We start from the raw sequence: 23,334 nt of genomic DNA on the forward strand, positions 1-23,334 counted from the left end.
TGAGCCGGCGCCGAGCAGCTCTCCGTGATTGGAGAAGGCTGGCTCACAACTACTCGAGTCTTCCAATCCCGTCACTCGCCCCTCCCCGACAAGTTGAAGGTGGTCCTTACGCCTGAGCCGCATCCTACAGCCTTCTCATTGGCCCTCGGCAGCCGCTTTGCCAGCTGATTGGAGAGAGTGGATGTCCATCAGGGTCACGCTCCGCGGCAGAGAGAGGCGACCCGGGAGGGTAGAGGGGCCTGCTGGGATGGTCCGGAGGACTGGGAAAGGCTCGGGGCGGGGTTCTGCCGCCCCGCGGAACGCCGGGAAGGGGTCACTTCCAGAGGAAGGTTCCGGTTCCGGTTCAGGTAGTGGTTGAGTTGCTACGGCAACGCGGCTGGCGGGTTCCTCCGTGGCGGGCGGTAACTGGGCTGGAGGAGGCCTAGTGCACCTTTCCCAGCCTTGGTGAGCGGCTCCGGTGCCTCCCTAAGGCCGCGACCGAATGCGGCTGTTCTTGGCGGAAGCCGGCCAGGGCACTGGCGGACAGGCCTGCCCGGGGCTGCGTCATCGGGCCTGGCCACACGTCCCGGCTCTCCTGGCCCCGCCGCCCACGTGGGGGGGCAGGTCCAGGCCCGGCCCGCTGGCTCCGGCCTCTGGCTCTCGTTTATTTCTCTAAAGAAAAAAAAGAAAACCCTTTTATTTTAGAAGTTTGTAAAGCGCTCTCGTCTGAGTGATCCCACCGGGGTTTGGGGTTCGCTGACCTTCCTCCCAGTTGAATGGGCAACGGAGACGGGAACTGGCTCGTTGGACTAACGTTTTGTGAGCAGGTGCGTGCGCGGCGCGGAGCGAGCGGGGACGTGAGAGGCAGGTGCACGGCCACGTGGGGGTGCGGAGTAGAGAAAGGAGGGCCCGTCGCCTCCTCCGGCCTCCGTGGCATTAGGTGGGGGCTGATTTCGCGCCCAGGCCCGCGATTTGAGTCTGTGCTCCTGCGGGTGGGAGTCGGGGAGGGCAGGTCGCCGCGTGGTCTGCAGTCTTGGAGCCGCGCTGGGTTGGCGGTACCCGAGGGCACACCAGACTTGCAGAGAAAGCAAACCCCGGAGGAAGCTGAGGCATGGCTGCTCGAGAGCCAGCCTGCCATGTGCAATGTTCCTCCGATAGTTCCCGGGCACTGTTGCCACGGCGATAGTGACTGTTCGTGTCATTATCTATCCACCAACAGTGAGAGGAGCTTTGCAGTCGAGATATTGTTTAACAGATGGAGTGGTTTCTGTTGGACACTAAGTACTGCTACAAAGGACTGGTTTTTAAAAAGTTGTGTCTGGGGGTGACCTGTTTATGCTTTGGAGGTGCCCGAATTCAGAAAGTAAGTACAGGTGCTGTCAGCGAGGGAACCTTCCAACTCTTCCTTCAGTGTGAAACTTGAGCCTGATAAAGTGAAAATAAACTCAAGACTATGTGGGGGGGGGGGGGGGGGCTCCCTTCTCCGCATCCAGCACGGGTGGGGGGCGGGGAGCAGAGAAAGAGCGAGAACCGGTTCTTTTAAGTAGGAGGCGCTTTGGGGATTAGAGAAATGAACAGACAGACACAGAAATAGAGGGAGAAGCTGGGTCTGGGTGACTTCTGTTCTCTTCTGGCGGAGAGACCCAGCACCGAAGCAGCGTGTTTATTTTATAGCCCAAATTCCCCCCAATAGCAGGAGGTTTCACCAAAACTCAAGGGAGGTATTCCTGGTGCTTGACTGGATTTACATAATAAAAACCCATTCCCAGGCACCTGGGCTTTGAAGAGTTGAGCTGAAGGCATTCTCACCTTTTGGTCAGAAATGCCCCGAGGTAAGGCTGTGCCCAGGCCTTGGGTTCAGTCGACATGACTTAAAGGAGAGCCATGGCACCTCCCTGGCAGGGGGCCTCCCACACACCGCCTTACTCAGAAGTGCCCCTCAGTGACCCATGGGGATTGATGTTTGGTAGTTTCCAATGTGGGACCCAAAGTTGATCAGCTTCTTAAAGGATCCCCCCACCCCTCCTTTGATGATTCCAGGTAAATCAGAGGCACTGGCACCAGGAACGGAAATACACAGGACACGGCCGATGCAGAAGCAGAACCGAAGTCCAGCATGAGGTGCATTTAACAGTAGAGAATATAGTTTCCCAAACCACCTAACTTTCACTCATGCTTGTATTAGAGTAAGATGTGTAGGGTTTTTTAAAATAAATATTGGCGATTTGCTCCTGAAAATGTAAATTGTTGTTTGCCTGCCCTAAACCATGCACTCCGGCCTTTGTGTACTGCTCTCCCTTACCTGGAGTGCAATACTGGCTTCGCAAGGGTGGGTGTCTTTGCCGCTGCCAGGTGTTAACATTGCGTACCGCTCACGGGTTTTCTCGTGTTTCGCGCCCCATCTGTATGGACCTTAGATGTCAACACACTGTCTTGTCCACTGTGGGGCGCGGTTACAGTGTTTGGCCAGGTTCAAGCCTCGGACTAATGAAAGGACAGGGTCCTCTCACTGCCACGTGCAAGTCCCAGCTGGAGGGCAGGGCCCCCCCAGCACCATCATAGCCAACGGCTGTGGTTGTAAGCTTGAACCTGTGGTCCGAACACGTGGCCCCATGTGCCTTGTGCTAGAGTTCAGGTGCATGTAGTTGAGTGGGGTTGGAACTCACGAGAATGCTGTAAACAACGTGATCACGCCCCTGCTTTGCCTCGTGGCATCTGCTATAAAATAAAGACATGGCTTGTGGGCGCTGGCGCTGTCTCCTCATCAGGGAGCAGCGTCCCACCGAGACCCGGCTTCCGTTCTCTTGTCTGTCTTTTCTCAGTCCTTACACCCCCTACTCAGGGTCACTGAACCAGGCTGAGCTGGCCTGGCACATAAGGCGCCCTGGGGCTGAGTATGCCATGGCCATGCCGGCTCCCCACATGGAACAAAGGAAGCGAAAATATAAAATGTTGAACAAAGTCATTTCTATCTTTGAGTTAAAACCACTCTTGGAGTATTGGCTCCAAACATCACTGATTTTTAAAAGCAGAGAAAATAGTATTCAAAATATTTCTTTGAAAGCATCACTCATGTATGATTTGGCATTTTAGTGTTGAGATTTCTCCTTAGGAATTCTATAACAAAAACATGATACAAACTACTGTTCAAACAGTTGCCAGAAATCCGCACTTGTGCTCCAACATGTGGGTGTTTTGAACACGTAAGTCACTAATCTTTATCCGGTGCTGATCATTCCCCGTGGGCATTGCCGGGGAGAGGGGGAAGCACACAGAAGCTCCGGAGAACCCTGGCGTGGTCACAGGATATGATTAGACCCCAAACAAAGTAATCAAGGCATGCAAATGTGCTGACTCAGGCATCCCAAACATGTTTTTCTTTCCTGCACTTATTTATAGATAAGGCTGTACTATATTTGGTAAAATTTCTCCTTTCCACCCACTTCTCCAAAAGCAAATTCACATGGAGCCATAGTTACAAGCCTTGCCAGTTTGTGATGGTGTCTTCCCAGATACCAGCCGCACGGGAGGACGCGGTCACAGCCTGCGATGACGCTTTCTGTGGCCTCTGGGCGCGTGTGCTCTGCGCCCTGGCGTCGGCGCTGGCCATGCTTCCTCCACACACAGCGTGTCTGCGCACAGGACGTGCGATAAGCGGCTGCGTCCGAACTGGCACAGCGTTCTGTAAAGCGTCATTTTAGGACAAAGGTAGCTGCATGGGCTGCACAAGGGGGAGAGCCGCACACATTCCCGAGCTGAGCTGGCATTTGGGACCCAGCGTTGCAGCGGGAACCTGAAGCTCTGGGGCACCTCGCTGTTGTGAGGAACTTCAGAGCCTCACTGCAGCTCTGGATGCGCTGACCCCCCACCTGCCCTGGAGAGCATGGCCGCCCGCCCCGGGAATCTGCTAATCCCTAAGGCAAAGATAGAAATGCCTGCTGGGTTCACTCCCTCTGCTGCCACAGGCAGCTGTTTTTGTAAAAACTCCTCTGGCCCTGGGAGTGGCCTCCGTCAGTGGGCCCTGCTGAGAGACCAGCAGGAAGGCTGGTCCCCGCTCCCTCGGTAAGGGAAGGGAAGCCGTGTGCTGTCAGTGGGGTTGCTCAGCCTACGACCAGAGGGGGAGATGCGGTGGAAATGGATTCTCCGGAGAAGCACTTAGGAAAAGCCCCGAGCCCACAGCGGAACCGGGTCCAGCGGGGGAGGTGACATGTAGACATGTGACGTGAGCCCGGGTTCGCGTCCCTGAATGCTCAGGAGTTCTTGATTCTCCGTGGAATTTTCCACCCTCTGTCTTCCTTGGTTTGTGAAAAATGTGTGATTTCTGCCAACAGTTACTTTGAGGCCTCTTTCCCTAAGGGCTGCCGAGTTTAAGGAGCCTATCGATTTGCACTCCGCTCCTAAATATTCACCCCCAAAACCATAGTCGTGCACGGGCAGCAGCCGGGTTGCTCTTGAGACAGGCCTTGTGCGCCTGCACCATTCGGACCTCACCCCTAACCCTGGCATAAAGGTTCCCGGTGTTTTGGTCCCCAAATTCGGTTCGCGTGGCGGTGTTGGAGGAGGGCATCTTTGTGACAGACTCGAGCGCTCTGGTTCCTCCGGGAGCTGCGTTGCTCCGTCACGCTCCTTGAAGTCGTACCGCTCAGTGCTCCCCTCGCGGCAGGTCCCACGGGAATGAAACCCCGAGCTGCCTGCACCGGCGCTGCCGGGGGTGCATGGGGCGCGCGGGGGCTGTTACGCCTCGGAGCTAAGAGGACACTTTCAACCTGAAGCCCAGTGAGAACGAGGAACACCGCAGGTTCCGCGTCTGCGCGCTTCCCTTTCCCTCGTCCCCTCGCGTCTGTTTTGCACGGAGGCCCAGCGCCAGGCCTCGGCTGGGCTGTCTGTGGGGACCTTATTTTATTCTGAGGAAAACAGCCCAAGTCACCTCTGCAAGGCGCACTGGGAGTCCAGGGTGGTCACGAACGTGCCCGGGCCGGGCGGGAGGTGAGGGGAGGAGGGCTCGCGTTTCCGACCGGGCTGCGTGGCGGCGACTGGGGTGCCTGGCAGGATGTGTCCCTGTTTCTGGCAGCAGAGAGCTTCCGTAACGAGCCGTTCCTACAGCCCAGCAGCTTCTGAGAAAGCGCGAGGCCGCAGGAGAGGACGGGAGGCAGCGCTGCTGGCAGGCCGCTGGGGAGACTTATCTGTTAGCAGAAGTTTATGGCTCCTTCTGATAATCTCTGGGTTTGCAGCCAGGCCAACAGTGAGGCAACTTCATTATTTTTCTTTGAATGAGTGCTAAGATGTATTGCCAAGGCCTTAAATACTCTTGATGATGAGTCAGAATTCCCCGTGGGGCTTCCACCTTTGAGCCTTAGTAATTTAATGGCTTCCAGTGACACCTTGCCTCCTGGGAATCTGGCACCAGCCTCTGCCACAGCCCATCCCCCAGGACGGACCCCGCCCGTCTCACCAGGTGTGGGGGAGGGGGGGAGGGGAGGCTGGAAATTGGAGGAGACCTACGCTGTTCATTTTCTTTTACAGGAAAAAAAATGGAGGATTTTAAATATTTTTCTGCTTTTATGGCCTGGAAAATTCCATTTGTTAATTCTAACTTTAAATTTTTTGAAAGTGTGCCTCTTGAGATATAGTTAGCGGTTACCAAATTTCAGTGAGCCTGAGTTCCGAGTTTTAAAGAAGACTGATAAACCATATACTCTGTTTAAAAAAAAAAAGGCAAAGGGGTCGCCTTGCATAGACCTCACCTGCTAAACTGGTGACCAAGGGATTTGGCGTTAAAAGCCTTGACGAGACGGCGCCACCGGGCAGGCCGCCCCCGGGACGCATGGGGACAGGGCATCTTCCCGTCTAGGCCGCCCTGTCCGCGCAGCTGAGTGGGTGTCAGTCAGTTGGCGAGATAGTCCCACTGGTGCCTCTTCATACCGCGCGGCTGCGGCCCAGCCCCACGCACCGCTGGCCGCCGGGGACAGGCCGGCATCCTCTTACTTGAAGGGCTTTGCTTATGCCTAGCTCAAAGGGTTGTCTTGAGAAACTTGGAGCATTTCATCATGAGCCTGCCTTACCCTGCACGGCAGGTAGGGGGCGCTGGCCTGCTTCCCTTGGGGAAGGCGGGGGAGGGGCGGGGGTGGGGGTGGGGGGGCGGTTTGCTCGTGAGAGCCCACAGATTCTGTCCCTGTCAAGACTGGGGGAGCAGAGAGTGAGACTCAGTTCTCATCCAGGGCCTGATCTTACTTTTTTTTTAAATTATTATTTTTTTACTTTTTTATTGATTTTTTTTTACAGAGAGGAAGGGAGAGGGATAGAGAGTTAGAAACATCGATCAGCTGCCTCCTGCACACCCCCTACTGGGGATGTGCCCACATCCAAGGTACATGCCCTTGACCGGAATCGAACCTGGGGTCAGGGCTGATTTTACTTTGGGGAATGGCTAATGCTTCGTTTTCTAATGTCACAGCCACAACAGATTAGAAGCTGTAAAAGTTTAACGTAAGAGCAGGAAAAGCAGTGACTAACAGGCTAATAAGAGATATTTAAAAATGAAGAAGCCAACATTCTGGGTTTTTTTGTTGAAAAGCGGCATTCTGGGAGCATTTGTTGAAGCAGGGCCACCAGCTCTCACAGACACTATCCCTCGGGCCTTGGAGCCTCGGGGAGTGATGTCGAGTCACCAAGGAGGCCTTTGCGTTCCACGGGCTCCGGAGGGGAAGTCAGGCTGCGACCACAGGTATGCGCACGCGTGGCCTCAAGGGGCGAAGTGAAATAAGCCAGAGGGATGCCTTCTCCTGTCCTCACGACAGCTCTACTCTGCTTCTGTGACGGACTTCCTGTGAGCCCCTGGTAAGCCCCTAGCGATAATCCCGTGGGCGGGACTGAGTGACGCTGCGTGAAGCTGGGTCTTTCTAGGTGGCGTGAGCCACGTGTTGGGCTTGAGAGAGCTCGGCTGACATTAGGCCCGGAGACGCCACCCATAGAGCCGCGCTGTCCCGATGCGCACAGCTGGGGAGTTAAAGGCCATAGCCAGTCCTGTTCACAGCTGTTGGGGACCGAGCCCTTTGGGGGGGCTGTATGTATCATCGTTTCACTTTTATGCCCCCCTCCCCCAGCTTCTAGTGCAACTGAATTCTTTTTTGCGTGTGGCCCTGAGCGCTATACCCGGCACTTAGGATGCTCTCAGTGCATAATTCTTTTTCTTATCCTCCCAAGGATATATTACTGATTTGAGAGAGAGAAACATAGATGTGAGAAACATCTATCAGTTGCCTCCTGTATGCGCCCCGACTGGGGGTCGAACCCACAACCTTCTGGTGTATGGTCGACGCTCCAACCACCCGGCCAGGGCTCAGTACGTCATTCTTGAACGGAGGGCACATCACATGGTGACCAGGCAGGACAGTATCTCAGAAACCCCAAGCTGCAGGGACTGCCTCTGCCTTGGCCGTGGGAGGGGACGACACTGACCCACGGCGCGCCCACCAGCTCGATGCGGAGTGGGTGAGACCCCCCTTCCAAGAGCCTCCGCCATGACAGGGACAGGGACAGATGCAAGAATGTCCCTAGCACTGGAGAGGGCGGGGTGGGGCTCGGAGTTCAGCAGTCAGCACTTGGGGGAGGGTAACAGGGACAGCCCGGTGGGGGGTGCCCTTTAACTGGAGGTTTAAAGGGAAGGGCTTTGGGGCCGGAGGAAGCAGCCAGGGCAGAGGCCCTGCGTGGGTGCGGCAGGCACATGGCCAGTGCTGAGGCCTTGGGAAGGCGCCTGTGGGATGAGGGGAGGTCGCAGGAGTGCACGCTGCCGGTTCTTGAGGATGAACCAGAGGCTGCGAGACCCACAGGGAGGCCTGTCAGGAGGCTGAGGTCCAGCCGTTGCTGGCCTGGCTGGCGTGGCACAGGTGTTCCGGACCTCGAGGTCGGGTCCTCAGCATTTGGCAACTGGCTGGGTGTGGGGAGGGGCCGGGAAGAAGAGGGAGGGACTCAGGCTTGTCCAGGGTTCCTGGCTTAGCCACTGTGGTCCTGCAGAGGCAGGGCAGATGGAAGGGGCTGGGAGGGGCGAGGTGGTGTTTACTCTGGGGCATTCTGAGTTCCAAGGAATTGGAGGCACCTGAGTCACCACGTTATCTCTGAACCAGAGCGGGGGTGGGGGGGTGGGGCGAAGTATTCAGATAATTGCATCTATAGGCCTGACCCTAGTGATCAAAGGGGTTTGGGCAAGAAGAGCAAGAAAAAGAAGAAAACAAGAGCCCTGGGAATGTGTGCAGTCAGGGGAGGATGGACCAGTGACTGAGGGGCAGGATGGGGTGGCCAGAGCTCCCAGGAGAGAAGCCACAGGGGGCCGGGCAGGGCCATGTCTCCGGGATGTGGCGGTCCAGGTGCGTGGCTGTGGGCTGGTGCAGTCAGGGCCCCGGGACCGCTCGAGTGGCCCAGTGCATTGGTAAAGCGTCTTCCGGCTGCCGTGTGTGCGTGTGTGTGTGCGTGTGTGTGTGTGTGTGTGTGTGTGTGTGCACCCTTGCTGCAGGGGCCTTAGAGTTTGTACACTGAGCAGACGGCCCTGTCCTTTTGCTCAGATTCACCAGTGACAAACAAGCAAACATTTCCGTTCGGATGTGGAAACAGCCTGGATCGATGAGCAGAGGTAACCCCAGGGCACCGACTAGCAAGGACCTTAGACACCAGGGCACGGTGTGCGCGGCCTCCGCCTGCCCGCCCGGGGCTGCCTCTTCACCAGGAGGTGCCCTGATGGCACCTGCCGTGTTCCTCGGCACGCCAACCCCACGACATGAGAGAAGGCCCCTGGGATTCAAGTTCTTTAAGGTCTCCGGCCGGGGCTGCGGCTCCAGCCAGGACCTGCCGCAGGCACCCTGGGCAGCGTTCCGGCCGCCTGTGTCTGGCCCACTGTTTGCAGCGAGTCTAGGGCCTTGTCGGGGAGGCTCCTGCGGTGGAGCTGCCTCTGCTCCCTCAGCGTCTGCGGCCAGGACTTGTCACCCAGACCGGCAGCGCCCGCGGCGCAGGGCCCCCCTGGACGCAAGCCCTGCCGCTCCAATAGCAGGGGCAGCTGCACCCCAAGGAGGGGCTTCCCCAAAGAGCAGAGCCCGCCTGGGTTCCGCTGCCCCAGCCTGCCAGGGGCTCCGCGCCTCCCCCGGCTTCCCGGGCACACTGCCTGTCACCCGCTAATGCAGTGATGGCGAACCTTTTGAGCTCGGCGTGCCAGTATTTTGGAAAACCCTAACTTAACTCTGGTGCCGTGTCACATATAGAATTTTTTTGATCTTTGCAACCATAGTAAAACAAAGATTTATATTTTTGATATTTATTTAATGTATTTAAATGCTATTTAACAAAGAAAAATCAACCAAAAAAATGAGTTCGCGTGTCACCTCTGACACGCGTGTCACAGGTTCGCCATCACTGCTCTAATGCTATCACAGGGCGGACGGGGTCCACTGAGAGCCGGCCCAACACGCCTGCGGGTTTCAGGCCAGGCCTCCGGGGCACAAGACCAGGTCTCTCCCCTTGGGGAAGCCTTCCTGCAGCCCGCAGCCTGCTGAGGCCTCCGCCTGCAGTTCCCTGTGAACTGGAGACTGAGGTTTCCTTTCCCTGGCCGCGCACATCTGCACGCAGTGGCCAGCCGGTGGCGCTCTCATCCCCTGATGCTCAGGACAGCTCCCCGGGGGGCAGGGCAGGAAGCGCCCCACCCAGACCTGGAGCCACGGGGCGGGGCCATGGCCCCCCAGCTCCACCAGCGGGGCACACCGCCCAGAGAGACCAGGAGCTTCTCCCTGCCACCCCAGCCGGGTTGGCAGCTCTGACGTTGTCACGGCTGCATTTAGGCATCAACACAGATCAGCCGCATTCCTAAAACGCTGCTGCTTCCGCCCATATGAGGCAGCTGGGAGGGCGAGCCGCAGCCATGGCCGTGCGGAGAGCCGGCCCAGCTCACGGGTTTAGTAACCGAGGAAGTAGCCGAGCGTGGGTGTGACGTCGCTGGCACGCACAGCACAGTTCGGAGAACAGAAACCGCATCTGTTATCTGTGAGGCTCAGCCAGCCTCGGGCTTCAGCTCTGCAGCTCTGCTGCTGTGCTGCCGCCGCCGCGGGTCCCCAGCCTCGCCGAGGGCGCCGCCCTGCTGCACATGCATGCACACACACACCACACCACACCACACACACACGCACACACACACACCACACCACACACACACACATGCACACATACACACACCACACCACACACACATACACACACACACCACACACATACACATGCACACATACACACACCACACCACACACACACGCACACACACCACACCACACACACACATGGACACACACATACACACACCACACACACACACACACATGCACACATACACACACCACACCACACACACATACACACACACACCACACACATACACATGCACACATACACACACCACACCACACACACACGCACACACACCACACCACACACACACATGGACACACACATACACACACCACACCACACACACATACACATGCACACATACACACACCACACCACACACATACACACACACACCACACACATACACATGCACACATACACACACCACACCACGCACATACACATGCACACACCACACACACATGCACACAAGCATGCACACACACATGCACACAAGCATGCGCACACGGACACACCCCAGATGTCTCGCCTGTCACTAAAGCTGGTGCCGTTCTTTGCAAGTGCTTTAATTTCTCACCATAACCTTGACCATAAAGAACTCATCACATGCATGAAGCCAGGGCCCACCACCGGGGGTTCCGTGTAGCTCTGTGTAAAACCGAGCCTCAGAAGCGGGCTGGATCCATCGTGACCAGAAAGTGGCCCTCCACGTGCTGCCTGCCACCCAGGATGCACGGGCCAGGGTGGGGGCCGAGGCCAAGTGCCTGGGTCAGTCAGGTGACAGCTGTGTGGCGGTGGGCCAGCTATGACCCTCTCTGTTCCCTCATTTGTAAAATTAGATCATAACTACCTTCAACCGGAAGGTGGTGATGAGGAGCAAATGGGTTAAGATAAGTAAAGGCTTAGGACAGCACTCGGCACTCGTAACCCTTTAATAAATGTTAAATATTATTACTCCCCACCCATCAAAATGTAGCTACATCTCGCCTTTCACGCCTTTCCCCAGACACTGGAGTCCACGCCTCCCTCCTCTCTGGACTCCTCCAAGTCACGCTGGCCTTCGACGACTTGCTATTGCAGGGTTTCCGTCTCGCTGATGGTAGGAACCACGTAGTTTGCTTTGGCTGGACTCCCAAACGCGTGGCCGGCCCCGGGCAGTTCCCCGACACTCACATCCTTGGGGTGTGCCCGTCACGGTGAGTAAGCAGGTAAGAATCCTGGCGTGGTGTGTGCATGGATGCTCTACAGGGCGAAAACTCACCGACACAGAAACCTGCACCACATGTTCTTCAACGTAAGAAAGTAGCCCGAAGCTGGGAGCAGCCCACGTCCTTCAGCAAGCGAATGGTTAAACTGAGCTCTGTCCGCACTGTGGACTCACTGCAATAAAGAGGCATGAACTCGGCACACACACAGCCGGGGGCCTCTCCCGTGAGTCATGCTGGGTGGACACGGCCCGTCCCAAAGGATGCAGGTTTTATGATTCCACTTATATCACTTCGTTGGTGTTTTTAAAAAATACATTTTTTATGGATTTCAGAGAGGAAGGGAGAGGGAGAAAGAGACAGAAACATCAATGGCGAGAGAGAACCACCGATTGGCTGCCTCCTGCCCGCCCCACACCGGGGGTCAAGCCCACCACTTGGGCACTCGCCCCAACTGGGAATCAAACCGCAACCTTCTGGATCACAGGTCGACACTCAACCATTGAGCCACACTGGCCGAGCCATTTATATCACTTTCTTGAAATAGCAAAAGAATTGAGAACAAAAGAATGGTTGGGAGGGTGGGGTAAGGAGGGGCGGAGGGCAGGAGGGTGGAGCATGAGAGACCCATGAGTGCGGGGGATGCAGCGTCCTGAGGGTGTAGGTGTGGTGTCTGCACTGTGACGTTGTTTGTGTAGTTTTGCAAGATGCTGCCAGTGGGGAAAACTGGGGGAAGGGCCAGGGGGCCTCTCTGTCTCTTTGGTGACACGGCATAATATACAACTACCTCGACATCACATGTTTAAGAAGCATTTAAGGTGTTCCCAGCAGAAGCAGAAAGAGTAGATTGGTTTGCCCGCTCATGGGAGAAATATAGCAAACCTTTTATTTTATTTTTTAAAATATATTTTTATTGATTTCAAAGAGGAAGGGAGAGGGAAGGAGAGGGAGGAATAGTCTGGATTCCTCTGGTCCCCAAGCTCAGTGTGGAGCTGACCCCTCGCCATCCAGCAGGGGTGCCGGCTCGGGTGCTGGGTGGCAGGGGTGCTGGGTGGCCGCTGCCGGCAGGAAAGCCCACCCATCCAGATGTGCTCAGGAACCAGACCGGTGCCTTGGGCATCCTACAAGCACATGGTGGGCTGAGTGGGAGAGGACAGACTGACACCTGGAGAAGTGGCAGAAAGGAAAGCAAGAAAGAAGCTGAGAGCAGGGCCAGGTGAGAGCCAGTCTCCAGCTCAGGCCAGGGCTTTTCACCTGCTTTAAAAAAAAAATATATATATATATATATATATATATATAATTGATTTTTTTACAGAGAGGAGTAGAGAGTTAGAAACATCGATGAGAGAGAAACACCGATCAGCTGCCTCCTGCACACCTCCCACTGGGGATGTGCCCGCAACCAAGATACATGCCCTTGGCCGGAATCGAACCTGGGGCCCTTCAGTCCGCAGGCCGATGCTCCATCCACTGAGCCACACCGGTCAGGACAGGCCAGCGCTTCTCAAACGGACGCGCAGGAACGGGCCCGGGTGGGATTTTCATTCCCGGCCAGCCAGCGGCACTCACGTGGCCCTCTCCAAGGGAAGCCGTCCCCTGCAGAGCAGTGGGGCCACCAGTTACCACCCCGCACTCTGCGCAGGGTCCCTCCTTCCTGCCCTCGTGCCTCAGTTTACCCGTCTGTACTACAAGAGGCTGCAGTCCAGTGGCGCGAATCCAGTTTCTGTTCTGATCCTTCTGGGGAGACTGACCGCGAACAACTGAAACCAGGCTTGCAAAATCAAACCCCTCCCGACTGGCTGCCGGCCACAGGCGAAGCAGGCCCGGGCACTCCCCAGGCTCATGAAGCTGGCCCGCTGCCCTGCACGCGGTGCCGGGGCCGCGGGCCGCGGGAAGAGACGTGGGGAGAGCGGGTGTAGTAAAAATCCTGCTTTTCGGGAGAACTTTGGTGTGTTGCACAAACAGCTCCCACTGCCAAGTGAGTCAGAATTTCCGAGCAGCCTAATTTCAGGGCCTCCTTGCGGTTCCCTCTCTGGGCCACTTCTGAAGGGAGGCCTTGGGGTGGGGTTTCCTGTGCTCAGTCCAGAGGGCAGAGGGGCTCTCCCCGCCCTGGGCCAGCATTTTCTTCCAGACTGAGTGTTCGTTTCCACTCGTTTCTGTAGCGGCGGGCAATGCGGAAGAGGAACTGACGGTTTTATGGGCTTCCTCGTTAGGACTCCCCCATCCTCCTGCGCTGCTCCCTCACCCCTACCCCCCCCCCACACACACACACACTTCTGTATGGACTGTCTTGGAGTGGCAAAAGGCTGCCATGTAACTGACAAAAAATAAGGTCCTGTTTCTACGTCAGACTTAAGAAAAACAATGGGAAAGTGTTCTGAGAGGCATGAAGCCTTGTAAAACTAAAGATAATAACAACAATAAAGCCATGAACATCTGCATGCTATTTTGTGACTTACACAATACTTTTATCACGTGTATTCCCACCTATGAAATATTATTGCTGGCCCCATTTGCTGGATGGGAAAACCGAGGCTGCAAGAGGCCGCGTGGCTTGCTAAGGTAAGCTGCGGGGCTGGGCCTCGAATGTGAGACTCAGCTCGGGAACCGGTGCTCTGGGCCGCATGCGCAGTGAGTGACAGCTCGTCTCTATGCACCAGCACTAGCCTGTGCGGGCTCCGGCCCTTGGACACTGGATCATTGCACTGTGACCTCCCCGGGGTGGCAGTCTCTGCCACATTCTCCTCCACATTCCCGGGGACTAGCATGTAGTAGGTGCTCAGGAAATGTCTGGTGAAAGACTGAATAGCTGGCTGTGTGCCAGGACCTGCAGGGATGGCGCTGTACCCAGAACAGCTCCCAATACCAGGCACGAAGCCATTCACGACAGGTGCCTACTATGAGACCCATTTAACAGAAGAGGAAGCCGAGGCTGAGTCATGAGCCCCAAGCTGCAAACTCCAGCAGTTTGACACCAGAGCTCGAGCTCTTCACTCCCAAGCGTGCCAGACCCAGAACCCGTCAAGGGCAAGGGTGGGAGAGGCCCTTCCTGTACGTCACCTATGGCCCTGGAGTAATGATACCTTAATAATGGGTTCTAAGTTAGGAGGTCCGGCCGACACTGGCATTTTAGCTCAGGTCTACCCGGTGCTAACTCCAGGCTTTGGCCTCCTTCTGCCTTCCCCCAACGTGGAAAGGACACACACACACACACACACACACACCACCACTGTCTGGTCCTGTTTTACAATTCAATCTTTCTTTTAGGACAGTGATTTCTACTCTGATGTATTCCACACACCTCGGTGGGGCCTGCCAGCCTCGCTGAGAAGCACAATGGGAAACGCTGGATCCGGGCCGGAGACTTAAGTCCTCAAGCCCAGCCTCCTTCCCCACCTGCGAAATGGGCGTGGCCACCGCTGAATCGGGCACACAGTTCTCCCTCCTCCGGGGCTGTCCTCCCATGCCCAGGAGGCGGAGCCAACCTGCAGACCTGCCACTGCCGGGCGCAGGTCGGGGCTGGCGCGGAGGGCAGGGCAAAGGGCCAGGCCCGGCTGATAAGGCCTGGATGTCAGCGAGGTCAGGTCGCTGCATGGAGCCAGCGCACTGGTGTGGGGTGTCTGCTGGGGGAGGGGCGCGGGGAGCCGAGGAGGCAGGCACCTCTTGGGCCTTGGGTTTGTGGGAGGTTCTGACTCGGCGTGGGATTCGCATTCCTGGTGGCGCATCCCCAGACGCCTCCGCTCCTTGGCATCCCGGGGACTCCCCGAGGTCCCGCGCGTGGCCGCCCCGGGACTGAGGGGGGAGGGCCTGGTGCGCGCCCCACTGTCAGGCTGGCGGGTAGTTGTCACCTGGGGTTCGCGCCGGCGGAAGGGGTGCCCATGCCTTCGCCCCCACCTCGGCTCGGAGCGGGCAATCCTGCCAGCCTCCCCCGGCCCCCCTCTCCCCCGCCGCCCCCCGTCTTCGCTCCGAGCTGCACGCTTGGAGGAGTTCCCGCCCCGGATTCAACTTTCCCGGGACGGACAGCTCCGCGCCTTCCCGAAGATGAGACCCGGGTGGGCGTGGCAGGGGGCCGGGCTGGGCGGCTCCGGCGGGAGAGGCAGCCTTGGGCGCGGGTCGGGGTGGGGTGAGCGCCCCCCGCGCTCCCTGCGCCCGGGGTCGGAGGGCGCCGGGCGGGCGGGGCTCGCGCACCCGGGCGTCCCGAGCGCGCGGAGCGGGGCGGTCCTCTCCCGCCCGGCCCGGCAGGCGGGGCCCCGGGCGGCTCCCGCGTCCGGAGCTCCCGGGGACGGGGCGGGGCGGGGGCCAGTGTCCGGGCCCCTCCCCGCCCCGCCCCGTCCCGCCCCGCCCCGAGCAGCCCGGGACGCTGGGAGGAGGAGGGCGGCTCCGCGATCTGCCGGCGGCTCCGCGACCTGCCGGCGCGCCCCGCTCCTGCGCCCCGCTCCACGGGTAAGTGGGGTGCGGCCGGAGGCCAGGCGGGGGCCGGGGGGTCGGGGCAGCAGCCCCCGCGCAGCCTGACGCGCCCCCCAGGGATCGGGGTCCCCGAAAGCCGAGGGGCCCAGGGGAAGCGCGCCCGGCGGGGGCGGGGGCGGGCGCCTGGCGTGACAGCTGCTGGCGGGCGGGTATTTTTAGTTTAAACCCGCCGTTCCCCGCCGCCTGCGAAATCCCCGGTCCTTCCGCTCCCGCCCGGAGGCTTGGCCCCGAGAAAAAGCCCCTGAGCCCGGGCAGCGTCCGCGGGGCCGGGCGCCGCCTCCAGCGTCCGCTCTGCCCCCGCCCGGGGCAGCGGACCTTTCACCGCGGCTCGCGGGCGCCGGGCCTGGGCAGTATCCGCGGCGGGAACACGCGCTCCCGCGAGCCGCTCCGCAGTGCCCGGAGCCCGAGCCCGCAGCCCGCAGCCCGCAGCCCGCGCGGTGGGGAGGGGAAGTCGCCCCCGCAGGCTCCGTTTCATCCACTCCCCTCCTGCTGTGCAGCGCAGGGCAAGCCGCTCACCCTCTCTGAGCCTCGCCACCGTTCTAAAGGAGGAGGGAGGGCGGGCCGAAGATCTCCCGGGCGGCCGGAAGGACCCCCAAATGGATGCTGACCCCCCTTAGGGCTTCCACATCTGGACTCGCAACAGGGGCCCTGGCGGATCTGGCCCTGTGGTCTCACCAGGAGCCTGAGTGCCAGGGGCAGCCCAGCTTCCAAACTCCAGGGCCAGGGACGAGGGTGGGGTGATAACGAACGTTACTGTTTTATCGCGTTGGCCCTGAAGCTCTGGCCCAAGGCTGCCCGGGACCCTCTGAAGGGCCAGCGTCCTTCCCGCGCACTTGGCAGCCAGCGGGGAGCCTGACACGCCCAGGGGATGTGTCCCCCCCTCCAGTGAGGGCAGGAGGAGACCGTGGGGGGGGGGTGATGTCCTCCCAGAAAAGGGAGCGTGCCACATGGCAGGACAGCCCGCGCAGCCACTGGGAGGAGAGGACAGGCCCAGAGAGGGGGAGCGGTTTGCCCAGAGCCACACAGCCAAGAACGAAACCTCCCACACAGCCAGCCGGCAGCCAACAGGCCCCGGGGCTGGGGAGCTGGAAGGCGGGAGGGCGCCGGTGCCAACAGGCGGTTTTGCTCCGTTTCCTGTAACCCTGCCCCAGCGGGGCTCCCTGACACGTGTGGGGCTGCACATTCCTCAGGCAGGACCGCCGGGCAGCCAACAGCACAGCTGTGCCACGCCTGCGCCCCGAGAGCCCGTTTTCAGCCAGAGACCCCTCTGAGGGCAGCTGGAGTGGGGAGGGGGCCAGGGTGGGGGGCCGGGAGGCTTATTTCGGGCACAAGTCCTCCTGGGGGTGGGAGGGGAACTGCTGGGGACTTACTGCTGGCACTGAGGGCTGAGTTCAGGCTCTGCCTCAGGTGCGGGCCGGCCGTGGCCTGGCAGGCACCACCCTCAGGGTGAGTGAGAGCTTCCGTCGCCATGGGAACAGCTCTGTGGCCGGCTGCTTTGCATGTTCTCTCCAGTGGTGGCCTTGTCTGTGCTGGGCGGGCCCTCCGCCGGCTGATAAGGAAACCTGGGTGGGGTGCGGGGAGACCCTGGCTTGGCTGCAGGTGACTTCCCTCTGGGGAGGCAAGACCGGGAGGTCGGTGCCCCTCCAAAGCCCCTGGAGCCCTCGGGAGCCTGGAGGGCAGCGGGGCCTCCCTGGTCACCAGCTGCTGGAGGGGTGGCCAAGGCAGAGCGCCTGGTCCGGGTGTTCCATTCCTCCTTGGGGGACAGTGCCGGCACCCCATCGGGTGCCCTGAACGAGACACCCCACCACAGCCTGTGCATGGATGGTGTCAGGCCCAGCACATGCCAACAGGGGTCACCGTTTGGGGTGACAGGCTGGTGTGGGACACCTGAGCTCCCTGTTCAACTCTGCCCTTTGCTCTCTGCCTTGATGTCCCCCCATGTCTGTCAGAAGGCGGTGGCCTCGCCTGGCCAGTGTGGCTCAGTTGGTTGGAGTGTCAACCAGTGTACCGAGCGGTGGTGGGTTCGATTCCCCATCAGGGCACATGCCCAGGTTGTGGGTTCAATCCCTCATCAGGGCATGTGTAGGAGGCAGCCGATCGATCCCCCTCTCCCTTCTCTACAAATCACTTTAAAAAATGTTATTTTAAAGGTAGGTGAGTGGCCTTGAGTCACCCGCCTTGGAGCCTTCCAGCCCTGAGAGCTGGTCCCTGACCCTGGCAGACGGGGCAGAGGGACAGAGGGACAGCGGTATGGTGTGTCTGTGGCTCCTTCGCAGCCTTTCCTCCTCACCTGTGATCCTGAGCTGCAGGGCTGCCGTCGCGGCCCATGTACAGAGGAGGAGAGCGATTCAGGGGCAGGAGTGGTGGCAGGATTTGAACTCGGGGCTCTGCATTGCACCACACAGGCCTCCCCAGACCATGCACGCATGGTGCTATACCTTCATTGTGTGGAGAGCAGTACTGACGAGGCAGGGGCCTGGTCATCAGGAACACGCTGACATCTGCTGGGAAACATGGGTGCCAAACATTCTTTCCCCCAAAACATCGGAAAGTAGCCCGAGAGCCACCAAGAGAGGACCCTGGGCAGAGCGGTGGAAGTTGGGGCCGTGTCTGCTGATGCCCCCACCAGGCCCACCCCTGCGGATCTCTGCTTCAGGACCCAGGGATGAGGTTCCTGGGGGTGAGCAGCTAGGAAGCAGGTGGGGGCCAGTCCTGGCAGCTGAAGCCTCGATGTTGTCATCTCTAAAGTAGAGATCAGTGGCCCCAACACCTCGCTGTGTGCTGCCCAGAGGATCCGTGAGACAACTGGGGCCGGCGCCCAGCAGAATGCCCCACGTGGCAGGGACACGCCACGGAGGCGTCCTCGTGGTGTTTGCCACTGCTGACCCTCCCAGCGGAATTGTAACTGCGCCTCTGGGCTGAGATTGGTGAGGGGGGTCCCAGCATCTCCGAAACGCTTGCAAGGACGCAGCGGAGAGCTGCTCTAGGGACGCGATGAAGCTCAAAGCATTGCAACCGAGTTGCTCAAGGATGCGTACATGAGAAGTAGATGGTGGCAAAAGCAGGGAGGGGGTGGCCCTACAAAAAGTCAGCTGTCACCAGCGGGGGGAGGGGTTGGCATTGGGAGGGGCCGGGGTGGTTCCTAAGGCATTCATTCACCTTGTAATTATCCGTGAGCACACCTGTTTTATGCACACCTCTGCACGTAGAGCCTGTTTCACACATTTAAGCAGCTTAAAAAAAGAGTAAGGGAATGACAGTGCAGTGCGGGCTGTCCGGTGGGTGGGAGGGTACAGGATGGGGGAGGCCTGGTCCATGTCCCTGGATCCATTATGCTGTGTCTTTGGGTGATGGGTGCATGGGCCTTATTTTCAAATATCTTTATGATTCATCATTTACAAATAGGAACTTTATATATACACATTATATATGATGTATGTAAACATTGTATATAGCCCACCTATATATATAAAAGGCTAATATGCTAAGTGTCCTTCCCTCCCTCTGGGTAATGACAACTCGTAGCAACACCCGGCTTCCTCTCCCTAGTGACTAGCCTCCCGGAGTTTCTTCAGCCCAGGAACACGGCTTGCTTTATAGCCAGGTGGAAACATGTCACACTGTAACCAAATGTCTGTGAAGCATTTTCCCGTGCCTCATCTCATCTGATCCTCACAGAAGTCCAGGAGTAGATAGCTAGGAGACTTGGTGGAATCCTGTTTTCTTTTCATTAGCCAGAAAACAGATTTAGAAAGCCTAGAAACTTGACCCGACTGAAAAGAAGTAAGAAATGGTGGGCCTTGAAAATGACTAGGTTTTCTCACTGCACAGAATAGAGTCAAACACGGCTGCAGGTAAATATTTTACCCTTTGTTCTCCCTGCGTGATCTACAATAATCATCTGCTTTGTGTTGATATTTACTGCTGTGTTGCTGACAATTACCTGAAAGAGAAGTTGGGGTGTTTACTGGACTGGAAAAAGTTTAGCTAAATCAGAAAGCAGGTCTAATTAAGCAAGTTTGTTCTATATCTATAAAAGGCTAAGTTGACTCGCGCATGTGCGATACATACAAAGCTCTCACTGGCACCAATCGCACACGTGTGTTTCCATCTTGTCATTGTCGATCGTGAATTTGGTTGACATGTCTATATAGAGAAAGGGCAAATAGTGATATTAAAATATTTCTTCTAATTAATTTCCTTTCAATGTGCATGAATTCATGCATTGGGCCACTAGTTATATATACTGTATATGGACATTGCATACATTCTATTATATGTGATGTCTATAAATATTGTATATTATGTATGTATTATACATTACATATAATGTATATTATATGTGAACATTATATATAATATATCATATATAAACATTATATAGAGAGTATATAAACAATGCACTATATATGATGTCTATAAATATCACATATAATGTATATGCTATAGATTATATATAATATACATTATATATAAACATTACATATAATATATAAACATGTGTAATATATAGACATTATATATAGTGTATAGAAACATTGCATATATCCCATTACATATGATGTATAGAAACATTGTGTACATCCCTTTGTCTTGATCAAATCTTACATACAAATAAGTGAAAAGATGGCATGGGCCCTTTCCACGGAGCTCTCTTAGAACATCAGACTCCACCCACGGTTCTGGCATTAATCTGCTGGATTTAAAGACGCAAACCCACAAATCCTGTTGCAGCGCAGCCTCGAGATGTTTCATTCGAGAAGTAATCCCACAAGAAGACGTTAGCACTCGGGAGCTCAGCTTCTCAGATGTTTTTAAAGTCTTAGCCTAATGATTTTCCTTCTGAATCAGACCTTTCTGGCCTGTTTGAGTTGGGAGGAGCCTCAGGCCGGGACCAGCCTGGCGGTGTATGGCGAGGGACGGGCCTGGCCAAGGACAGCATTAGGCGCATGAGGAGGGAAGACAGTGCCTCTGGGCACCACCCTGGCGTGAGGCTCATCAGGACACGGCCCAGCGCACCTGGGCCACTGCTGTGCCGGGCCAGGGGCTCCTGGGGACAGGCAGGAGGGGCCGAGCCGCCTTCGAGTCACCTGATGTGATCGCTGTGACTGTGAAAGTCAGGAGCTGCGGTCTGTGGTGGCCGCGCACCTCAGAGCACACGTGAGCAGGACGTCGTGACAGGAGGTGTATGCAGAGCCAGGAATCGCCCTTCCCACAGGAGCCCGGGCACTGGCCGGCTCCTACCCTTTGCGGGGCAGGCTCGGTGCACTCATGTTAGCAGAGCACCTTAGTGCCAGGGGGATGACGGCGCCCGTGCTCCGGGGGGATGCCAGGCTCAGAGCGGGTAAGTGCCTTTCCCGGTCCCCGCCTGTCAGTCCTGGAGAGGACGGTCCCCCAGCGGGGAACTGAGAAACGGGAAGCGTTTAAAGTGAGCTGTGCGGCTCACACCCTTCACTCCCCAGGAGCTGCAGCTCCCGAGGCTCAGCCCGGCCTGCGGCACCGGGACAAGGGGAAGTTGAGGGTAACAGGGTGGTGTCCCCCAGCCGTCAGCTGGGGAGGCGGGGAGCGGGGGGGGGGGGGGGGGGCTCCGAGTGCTCGCTTCCCTCCCGGCCGAGCTGGCTCTGTTCAGGGGCAGCCGTGCTTGGGGAGAGGGAGGGAGTTCAGGGGGAACCCATCTCACTGGGGCTCCGTTCCCTTCCTGGCCACCTTCTCTTTGCCGGAATCCCGTGTCCTTCCGCCCGCCCTCCGCACAGGGGCCCGTCCCAGGCGCAGAGCTGGGTGTCCCAGCACGGGTGCGTCAGGTGGGGTTTTGCTGCTGTGAGGTGGGCACGGAGGCAGCCGTTGTCCCCGCCCGGGTGCTCACCTGGGCGCGTGTGCTCACCTGGGCACGTGTGCTCACCTGGGCAGTGCAGCCCTGGGGCTGCAGCGCTGTGACCAGCTCCCATCTGTCTGCTGGGCGCCTGATGCCCCCTGCAGGCCCTGGGCGAGAACCTGATGGGAGAGAACTTTGCACAAGTGGGAGCTTCCTGAGACTAGGAAGCAACTGCTGTGCGTGTGCCTGCATGTGCCTGCGTGTGCCTGCGTGTGCCTGCGTGTGCCTGTGTGTGACTGCGTGTGCCTGCGTGTACCTGGTGGGGCTGCGTGTGCCTGTGTGTGCCTGCGTGTACCTGGTGGGGCTGCGTGTGCCTGCGTGTGCCTGTGTGTGCCTGTGTGTATCTGGCGGGGTTGTGTGTGCCGTTTTCAAGAAGTATTTAGCCCTGGCTGGTTTGGCTCAGTGGATAGAGCATTGGCCTGTGGACTGAAGGGTCCCAGGTTCGATTCCCAGTCAGGGCACTTGTCCTGGTTGTGGGCTCGATCCTCAGTAGGGGGCATGCAGGAGGCAGCCGATCAGTGGTTCTCTCTCATCATTGATGTTTCTCTTTCTCTCCTTCTCTGAAATCAATAAAAAAGATTATATATATAAAGAAGTATGTAGAAGTGGCAGCTGCAGTGGAGAATAAAAATGTCAGAACCATGAGCCTTTGAGATTCTCTTGCCGGGGCCTCTGGCTTTCCCTGTGAGGACACTGAGTCGCCTCAAGCAGAAATGACTGGCCTGGGTCTCTCAGGTGCCTCCCCTGGGATTTGAGCCGTGTCTTCTGGCCCCCGGGCCAGTACCTCTTCTGTCACGGCCCCCCCCCCCCCCGGCACTCATGGGAGAGCGCCCCTGGGCTGTTGCACGGTGAAACTGCGAGGCTGGCCCAGGCTCAGGCCACCTGGCCGCACCAGGGAGCGGATGGAGTCGGGAGGGCGAGCCGCTGCCGCTGGTTAAACGCCAATGAATCCAAGCGTCTTATGTGAGATCTGAAAGGGCCGAGCCCCTCCCGAGTGGCATTTGCTGAAATAATACAGCTGCTGACTCACTGGGGAGCCTCTTTCCTTGTTGTTTCAAAGAGCCTGGCCCTTCTGTGGCGATGGGAGGAGCCCGCCGCATCACGGCCGCCCCTGACCTTCACCTGGGCTGGCCCTTTAAAATGGGAGGGTGAGTTAGGGCTGAGGTGCCTGGAAGTCTGATGTTCTCTGGTCCCCAACCACAGCCTGGAAATAGGTGCCCCGTGCCCGGCCCCCAGGAGGGGCCAGGCCGCGTGAGCAGGTGACTCCCTGCCCGTCTGTCCCAGTGGCTCCGCCTGGCTCAGGGTCAAGGCCCAAGCCCCTGCCTGCGTGATGGGCATTTCATGCTTTCTACCACCTGGGCTACCTCCCGGTGCCCATCCCCAGGCCCCGGACTCCTCCTGGTCTTTGCCACCTCCAGGCCTGTGCGCCAGCTCTTACCTCTGCCACGGTCCTCCCTGCTGCTCCCACCAACACTGCCTGCGTGATGCCTCCTCCAGGAAGCCCTCCTCCCTGCCCTGTAGGGTTGGTGCCAGGTGCTTTCCTGCGCCCACTGCACTGGACATATGACACTGAATTTTCAGTTTCGCTCTGATTCCCCACGAGACCGTGACCTTGAGGGCGGAGATACGGGATTATGCATCCTCACG

The 23,334-nt window shown here is 57.9% G+C and overlaps 1 protein-coding gene, 1 long non-coding RNA gene and 1 other non-coding gene across 4 annotated transcripts in view; all 3 read left to right on the plus strand.

Annotated features, from left to right (window-relative positions):
* Window positions 1-64: 64 nt before the first annotated feature.
* Window positions 65-2,190, plus strand: LOC132228993 (uncharacterized). Its single transcript, XR_009451578.1, has 2 exons — window positions 65-806; window positions 2,020-2,190. It is a non-coding gene; the product is annotated as an uncharacterized LOC132228993 (long non-coding RNA).
* On the plus strand, window positions 1,002-1,274 carry LOC132224631 (small Cajal body-specific RNA 13). Its single transcript, XR_009450705.1, has one exon. It is a non-coding gene; the product is annotated as a small Cajal body-specific RNA 13 (non-coding RNA).
* Window positions 2,191-15,681: 13,491 nt separating the features above from the next.
* Window positions 15,682-23,334, plus strand: part of SYNE3 (spectrin repeat containing nuclear envelope family member 3) — a 69,167-nt gene continuing 61,514 nt past the window's right edge. For both annotated transcript variants that reach the window (XM_059685877.1, XM_059685878.1), the window contains exon 1: window positions 15,682-15,791. The gene's annotated coding sequence lies outside the window, so the exon portion shown is untranslated. The remainder of the gene's footprint in view (window positions 15,792-23,334) is intronic.

This window comes from Myotis daubentonii, chromosome 1, assembly GCF_963259705.1.
Source record: "Myotis daubentonii chromosome 1, mMyoDau2.1, whole genome shotgun sequence".
Classification (NCBI taxonomy): Eukaryota; Metazoa; Chordata; class Mammalia; order Chiroptera; family Vespertilionidae; genus Myotis; species Myotis daubentonii.